Genomic DNA, 9,451 nt, shown 5'->3' on the forward strand with positions numbered 1-9,451 from the left:
AAATGGAGAAGTGCAGGGCTTAGGCAGTTCTTCAAATTTGGGCAAAAAGAGAAGTCGCTTGCTGCTCACTCGTGTATCACACTAAGTCCCAGCGTTCATGCAGTTTTAAACATGACATTTCTCCTGGTTTATTCTTGAATTAGAAATACTGATCTCAACCACATTTTATTATTTGCAATTGGAGAATCGTGTGTGTGAGGCCCCAAGTTCACAGGAGAAAAATAATACATACTGCACCATTTAAGAAGGGGGTTATTTATGACCAAAGCCTGCCGAGAATATCACTGTAATGTGTTATCAGATGCCTTTACAGGCTCAGAGAAACACAAAACTTCGTGCACGCAGCCTGTAAAAAGCAATCACTTTAAAGGATTTGCTGTCAGTTTTTTTTTTCCCCCGTCTTCTTCCTTTTTTAAATCATGAGATGCCAAGGGATAATCAAATGTATGTATTTTATCTTCCAAATACTAATGGGCTTGAACACAGTGTGAAAGACAGAGAGCTGATTAACGGGGAATGTAATGATGCCATTATAGGCACTATTTTCTTTATAAATAAATGATCTCGATAAAATCTTTTATCCGTGAGGAATGCCACTGCCAATGATGTGATAGCATTTATAACAGGGGATGGAGACAGTCTCTTCCTCCTGACGGATAACACCCTGTTTTCACAAATGACATGTTAAAAATCAAACCAGTTTTTCTCCAGCTTGCTCGCTGCTGGGATCCAGGCAGTTTAAGAGACTTCATCTTATGGTACATGGAGGCCCTTCCCAGAAGGGCAAATGGTCTCTTCTCCTGGCCTCGTTTCTGCAGGCAGCAATATAGGGCAGGAATCAAGAGACATAAAGCCCATCTCTTAGTATTATTTTAAAGGAGACAAAGTATCTAATAGTGTGCTCTAGGCAAACACACTCTCAGAGGCAGATCAGCTTAACTCCCTGGTATCCTGGAGCACAAAGCATTTTAATAAAAAAAAGATTTTGGCTGCTGCACACGCAGGTCTGAATCTCAGACCTCTTTCACAGATGTATGTCCTCAAAGAGAGGCAGCCAGTAGCATATCTGATGTCAAATTGAGCTCAAGGGTCTCTCAAGCAACCCTCCCTCTGTCCTTCCAAATCCTACCCCAGGCCCTAGTAGCCAACTGGAGAGGAAAGAAAAGGCCTCCCTTCTCTCCTCCCTGCCAACCCTGCTGGAAGGGGGAGCCCTCCACCTTCCCCATGTGACTGTCCCACTCTCAAGCTACAGCCTCATCCCTCCTAGTGGGCGCAGACTCCAGTTTTAAGAACTAGTCTTTTCTCACCTTGGACTGTTGAGCCATTGTCAGCACCTCTTCTGGAGACTTCTCGAGGCTTTGCCCAGGCTGAGAGCGAAGGTGTGAGTTGCAGGGGCACTGGGTGCTTTGCTTCCTTGTAATAAATGTTTCCTGCACTCCTACTGTGTGCAGAATGTGCTGTGGACAGTCAGTTCCTGCCTTTGAGCTGCTCCAAGAGAGAGTAGCAGTGAAACTGGATCCCCGATCTAAAGGGGGAGGCTCCAGTGGAGTCTAAGTAGGGCCGTTCATTCATTCGCTTATTTTTGAAAGTGCCGAGTATGCATCAGGTCCTTTAGTACTGTGCGATGATCACAAGCATGATCCCTATTTGCCCAGGGACAGCCCACTGCAATGTAACATAATAAACACAGTGATCAGGTGCTATGAGATAGAAAGCTTTTAAAAAAATATTAAGCAGATCTTTCTTGTAGAAAGCCCAGTCTTCTTCGAAAGGAAATCTTGGTAAGTCACTGGGGTCTAGGGAATCTCCCTAAGAAAGGTCAATAAAAAATATTTACAAAAAATATGCACTTAATAGAGTGAGTCCTTTTAACTAAAGAATGCTTTATTTTCTGAACACTGGGATAATTTGGATGTTTGGGGCAAAATAGTTTATGCCATTTTTCAGGGAGGAATAGACAGGTGGAAGGGAGTAAGGGAAAACAGAAGAGGGAGGTAGACCAAAGGTGGGCCACTTTTGTGATCCAGGAATACCTTATGTAAGTTCATCATTTTAATGATTGCTAAAACTTAGCAGACCATTGGAATCACTTCAGGAGCAGAGCCAGGACAAGGGTGAGCTAGTGAAGTATCTAAGATGCAGCATTTAAGGAAGCACTCATTCTCAGAGACATGCAAGCACAGGGTTGCCATGTGAGAGTGAGTCCCTCCTTAAATTTTACAAACTAGGCAGTTCCTTTACCTGGTCCTAGCCCCAACCCTGTTGGGGAGCTTTACAAAATACTAATTTCTGAGCCCCCCCCCCCACCACCCACTCTTCCCAGACCACCTCTGATTTAACTAGTCTAGGGATCAACCTGGGCTTTGAGATATTTTAAAGCTCCCAAAGTGATTTTAATGTGTAACCAGTTTTGAGAACCACAGATACAGTGGGTTTCCCCAAGCAGGACACAGCATCAGGGGCCAGAGCTATTAATTATCAAATATCAGGGCTTGGAGCAGGGATGATCAGATTCTTTGCCTGCAAATGGCTTTTTCTTGGGCAGCTTTGCAAGGTTTAGGATTTCCCTCTTCCAATGATACAGCCCCATTCTTGAGTAGCTATCGGGAGGGCTTCTGTAAACTAGCTCACTCAATTGTGATGACAACCCCCAAAAACAGATGTTATTTTCTTCATGTTGTGAAGAGGAAACTGCAGCCCAGAAAGGTTGAGTCATTTGTCCAATATGCCACACAGAGAGGAAATAGGGTGTGTCTTATTATATTTGTGTTACTAAAAAGGAATTCCTGAGACTTCCTGAGACTGGGTAATGTATAAAGAAAAGAGGTTTATTTGGCTCATGGTTCCAAAGGCTGTACAAGAAGCATGGTGCTAGCATCTGCTTCTGGGGAGGACTTCAGGCTGCTTCCACTCATGCAGAAAGCAAAGGTGAGACAGTGTGTGCAGAAATCCTGTGGCTAGAGAGTAAGCAAGAGGTGTGGGGAGATGCCAGGCTCTTTTTAACAGTCAGATCTTAGGGGAACTAATGAAGTGAGAACTCACTCATTACCATGAGAGGGAAAAAAGGCAGGTAGGAGGGATCTGCTCCCATGAGCTAAACAGCTCCCACCAGGCCCCATGTCCAACATTGGAGTTCAAATTACTACATGAGGTTTTGGGGACAAACTTCCACACCATAGCAGGGTACAGATCCAGCCCTGAGTTTTTCTTTCTTCAAAGTATGGGTTCCTAACCTTCTACTAAGCTACACTAGGCTCTCCTGAGCAAGTGGCCACCTTTAATCAATAGCAATGGTAACTGTGGTTCTGAATTTGTAACCTGTAAATACCTTGTCTTACAAAAATCTTCTTGCCCTTGACCTTGGAGAAAATCAAGCCACTGTGTCCCTTTTTTACCTCCAGTCACAGAGTCAGTGGAGGTGGAGCTCTGCCCCCTAAGTCTGTTTAAGTTTGGATATGATTGCTTCTGGGTCCAGGAGGGGTCCCATGTTCCCATGCTTAGATCTCCTGCTGATGGCAGGTGAAACCTCTGGGGATGCAAGGTCCACACTAATTGTCTGCGGTCTCCAGAGCACTCAGCAAATGGCAGTTGCCATGCAGGAATGCTGGGGTGAACACCTGCATGGGTCTTTGGATTGACATGTCCCTTCAGCTTGGAGATGCCTACAACTCACAAGACATGCTGAGAAAGGAGCCCTGAAAGACTGATGCTTGATTTTCTAAAACACACAGATGACTGAGGGCCTGGAGCAAAGGCAGTCCCAGGAAAGATGTCTTTCAAAAGCTGACACAATAACCACAGAACTCCACAAAGAGAATGCAAAGTCCCAAGACCTATACTACACTTGCATCAAAAATAGAGTGAGCTGATACTGGAATGATCAAGATTTTCATTCTCTGTGGGACCATCACTTAGCCATAGAAATATCCCTCACTTCTTTTTCTCCTGATAGTGTCACTCTTGTGCTCGAAGTCTTAATTGACTTCCACTCCCTTCCAAGCCAAGTGCAAGCCCTGGTTCTTCACTTTCCAGTTATATTTACTTGGGCAAGACACCCAACCTCCTAGAGTCAGAGTCTCTTCGTCTAAAACACAGAGATGTTCATAGTAGTTTACTACTTCTGATACGTTGATTTCAATGTGATTGTGATTTTGCAGCAGGTTCTATCAAGAGGTGGAGCTTGTTGCCCCACTCCTTGAATCTGGACTGGCCATGTGAAGCAAACAGAACCCAACAGAGGTGACTGTGTGCCAATTCTAAGCCTAGACCCCTAGAGGCTTTGCATGTTTCCTGTGTTTCAGAATCCTGCCACTGGAATGTGGACCAGCCCAAGCTAGCCTGGTGAAAGGATGTGAAACAGTCAACAGCCCAGCTGAAGCCACCTAAGACCAGCAAGGCCTAAGCTGATCAATCAGCTGAATCCAGATGTATAAGTGAGACTGAGATCAGCCAAGCTTGGTCTAGATCTGCAGAACCTCTCTATACCCATGATAAATAATAAATAATTGTTCTTTTAAGCCTCTAAGTTTTGGACTAGCTTGCTACACAGTTATAACTAATTGATACACTACTATATAAGAGTTTTGTGATTATCAAATGAGATCAGGTATCTAAAGTGCTTAGCATAGTTCTTGGAACAGCATAAATGCTCAATAAATACCAGTTACTATGAGGAATGGTACTAATAGTAGCTGCAGCAGAAGAAGATATTCTAAACTTCTTATAACGTTCAGTATAGCTTGTTAATCTTACTGTACACCACCTGGACTGAGGTCAGATTGAGCTACTCTCCACAAATGTATTTCTCACCTTTTAAACTTGGCTATACTCTTTCCTCCCACATGGAATGTTTTCCTTGCATGTGTACCTCCCAAATTGTCTCTGACTTTGACGATCTAGCTGAAATGTCATCAGCTCCAAGAAGCTTTCAATGATGCCAGTCCATGGAATCAATCTCCCAATCCTGTTTATCTGTGGTTCTTTGATGCTTTATCATAAGCTTATTCTTCACTCTGTGTCAGAGTTCATTGTGTCTATGTGACATTTATGACTTCAAATTTTCTGAGGACAGACCTGAGAACATGTGAATCTCTGCTGTTCCTCAATGGGCCTAACACAGTGCCTAAATCAGAAATGACAAATTTGAAATTTTAAATGCAAACCAGCTCTAATCAGTTGGTAATAACTTCCTTGAGTGCTAAATTGGAAATAATCCTGAGGTTGTGTCTGGCTCAATCATCCATGTCTTTCATGGGCACAAAATAGGAAAGGGCAATATCAGAGTAGATATTTGAATATTTGCTAATTATATCCAGTTTTAAAATTCCATATTTGAAACAAACAAAATATATGATGCAGTGCTACAATTCTCTAACCTGTCTAGTTGTTACATCATCTCAGCCTCATGACATCCCTGTATTTATTTTTCTCCACTTTATGGGAGAGGTTGAATGGCTTGACTCAAATCAGTCAGCAAGCGGCAGTACTCAAACTTGAATATAGATCATTGCCCCTAAACTCAAGACTGTTTAGACTGTAGGGTATGAATTGTTCTAATTGACATCATAGCCCAGAGTTTATACTTTCATGCACCATGAAAATTCACTTCAGTTATGTAAATTGGAATATTTATTTAAAACACAGGAAAGTACACTATAGTCAAAAGCACATATGTGCATTGCCCACATACACACAACAGAGAGGCATGAAATCAAAGAACTTGCTTTTACTTCTTTCCTTCTGTAATTCTCCATGTGGCCAACTGGGCGTGCACCATTGTCATTGTGATAGTGGCATCATAAGGCAATAATTTAATGACTGATTTACCCAGTACTAAATAAAGACAACATTTTTAATATAGTAGCTTTGGCTGGAAAACAGAAATATTCCAGAAAATCCAATTTTCTGGTTAATAAAAAGTGACTACATGGAATATTATACAATAATGAGGAACAATGAACTAAGCGTACACAGAGAAGTGTGGACAGGTCACAAAAATAGAATGTTTTATGAGAAAATTAGTAAACAGAGCAAAGTTCTTAGAACAGACCAGTTTACATAAATTAAAAACACATAAGTAAGACCACATTACGTGTTTTACATATGACACCCATATCCATATCATGGGAAGGGAATGGGAATGGAAATCATGTAAAAAATTGAAATAAGTTGGCAAGAAGGGGCCTCACCCATCCAGTGATAATAATTTTCTGAGAATTGAAAAATATGAGCAGCACAATTCTATGGCAAGAAGGGCATACTTCTATGACAGATGTCCATTATTTTTAATTAAAAATAAATTAACTAAATTCAATTAAAGTTCCGCACAAACCAAAAGTGGATTCAAAATATACAAATACCTCAAATACCATCAAAATGACTTTCCTTTAAAAGTGCTTTTGTATGGAATATACTTTTCTCTGCCTGCTAGTTCATAAATAGATGGGACACTTTCTATGATCCAAGCATTGGAAATACAAAATAATGTAGAATCTCTGCCCTTAAGAAATTCAAGAACTATTAATATTTATTGAGCACTTATTAAATGCTAATCTCTGCCCCAAATATGTTATATATATTGTAATTATTTTGCATAATGTGATAGCAATTATTGTATCTTTTTTATAAATGAGAAAACTAAGGCTAACAAAAGTCAATAATTTTACCCAAAGTCACAGCTAGAAAGTTGCAGAGCTGGAATTCAGACTCAAATCCCTCTTTCCACAAAGCACAAGTTCTTTCTATAGAATTACACTGTGTACAATCTGATAGTGGGGCAGGTGGGGGTGAAGATATAAAGCATACAGAACCTGATGATAATTATTATAAACATCCTCTGGACTCTGAGCTTATTGAGGGCACAGGCCAGTTTTCATTTTCCCTTCAGGGATAGAGCTCAGCATGATACCTGACAACATTCTTGTTAAGTAAAAAAAAGGAGTTAATAGCACTAAGAAGAGAAGTGTGGATTTATGGCTAAACTTTTTAGTTAATATCTTTTCAAATGAAGCCAATTTTATTGTATTTATCTCTTTATATATAGACTAGGAAGTTTTATAGACAGTCATGGATATTGGCACTTAATTGATACCACATGATACAATAAACCATGTACCAACATGTGTCAGAGAAGATTCTCACCTATCCTAGAGCTGGAGACTGTCTGGGTTCTTCTACTTAAAAGAAAAGATTTCAATCAGTAATCATATCTAGTTTTTAAAGCATCATCAACACCATCATCATCACCATCACACCACTAACATTATTTTTGTAATATCTGCCACCATCAGTGAAACATATTTCACCTGCCATATGCTGTGCTAAGCATTTTGCATGCATCATCTTATTAACAGTCTTATGAATTATTGCTGTTTTTTATCCCATTTTACAAATAAGCAAAATAAACCTCAGAGAAGTTATTTGCCCAAGATCACATAGGTAATAAGCAATAGAATCATGTATTAGTCTGATTAGGCTAGGATATGCTGCAATAACAAATATATCTCAAGTATCAGTGGCTTAATTTATGCCAAGTTTGCTGCAAGTCTGAGACTCTCAAGACCAACTCTCCTCCAGTCAGTGACTTAGAGATCCAGTAGCTCCACCTGTGCCAACACAAAGTCTGCACATCTGCAGAGGCAGAGGAAGAGAGTAATGAGCATCTCACATGGAGACTTCCTGCCACCTCGGGTTAGAAGTGACTCATGTTGCTCATATTTCTGTGTCCCAAACTAGTAACATGGCTTTTCCAACTTCAAGGAGGCTTGGAAGTATTGTTTCCAGCATGTCCAGGATGAAACGAAGTGTATATAGACGAACACTAGGACTATCTACACAAATAGGGAGTCCAAAAGCCTCTTCATACCTGGAGACACTTGCATCCACCATGAATGTTAGGTTTGACTGTTTGAATACTTCCATATGGCATGGCAAGCGTCGGCACGTGATATGCGTTGACCCTCTACTCAGACCCTTACAAGGCCACTTACGCACTGCTGTTTAGCCCTCACAATAATACCATGAGATAGGCACTATTGTCCCATTTTATAGATGAGGAAACTGAGGCTCAGAGAGATGAAGTGATTTCCCCAAGCCAGAGCTAAGACTGAAAGCAAGAGTTTTCTACCTCAAAAATTAAACTACAGCAAGATCAGAAAATAATTGTATTCACTCACTTTTGTTATTTTACAAAATGATTCCAAATATGTTATGGATTTAGTGTTCACAACAATTCTATGAGGTTAGTAGGGACACCTCCAAAACACAAGTGAGGACACTGGAGCTCAGCAAGGTCAAGGACATCACCAGAGAGGCAATGAAACCAAGTCCATCTTTGGGCAGAGGTGAAGCACACTCAAAATAAAGAGTCCCAGTGCCAGGTGAATGAAAGGTAGTAGCCCCCCCAACCTTGTCCTGGCAGCCCAATCCCTTTAGAGAGAAGGCAAGAGAAATTCTAACCCCTACAGAGTTCATGCTCTTAAACACTTATAAAAGCTTTAATATTCAGACAAAATCCAGACCTAAGTGCAAAGGTTACTGGAGTTGGGATTTTATTGCCAGATGTAAATCCATCTTCTCTAAGACCTGCTCCAGTTCCCTGGTGCCTCACTTGAAATATTTCATGTGCACTGAATGGATTTGTTGGCTCCCTGTTGCCTTCATAAATTATAAAGTCCAACTTTCTTAAGGCCTGGATCCAGCAAGGGTAGATCTAACTGTCCCACGCCAAGCTTTGAATGGAGGACAGCTTTGCTTCATTCCTGGAAAGTGCCGTTATTGACACTTTAAATCATCTGCCATTTTGGATTGGGGGTGGGTGGCTGCTGCTGGGCTCACAGAAGATCACCCCAACCTTCAGGGCCCAAGTTTGGGCCACACTCCCACTGTTCTGTGGCCACAGTTGATTGGTTCAGCCACAAAAACACTGGACCAACAAATGGACCCATCAGATTCTCTCTTTTAGGAATGTGACACTTATTCCAAAGGACATTCCTGTTGGAGGTCAAGATTTCTTCATGGCAGCCCCCAGAAGAGAAAGTCCCGAGCCTCTTGCTGAGATCTCTGCATCTGGCTTCCCAAAGTGGGGTGTCTTAACTTACCCTTTCATCCCCCGCCCTTGAAATGTAGCTTTTTCATTTCACTTAGGTAAAATTAGGATCTATTTGTTGTTGCAACCGAAAGAATCTTGACTAATGCCTATGTTAACCCACCCACCCTCAATACAGACACACATCATTTTCATTTCCTCACTGCCCATGACCTACTTTTGTGTATTCCTCCCCAAAGCTCATCAGCTGCACCTGCTTTCTTCTGGAGTCCCCACAGAATCGTAGAGCAGGGTATTGGACAGGGAAGAAGACTACAGTGTATGCCTAGGCAAGGAATTCTAGAAGACGCTGCATCTCATCAGCACTTATATGTGACACTCTGCTAGAGCCCAGAGCTGCTGATG

This window comes from Aotus nancymaae, unplaced genomic scaffold (genome assembly GCF_030222135.1).
Source record: "Aotus nancymaae isolate 86718 unplaced genomic scaffold, 86718_ANA_hifiasm-v0.15.2.pri h1tg000030l, whole genome shotgun sequence".
Taxonomy (NCBI): domain Eukaryota; kingdom Metazoa; phylum Chordata; class Mammalia; order Primates; family Aotidae; genus Aotus; species Aotus nancymaae.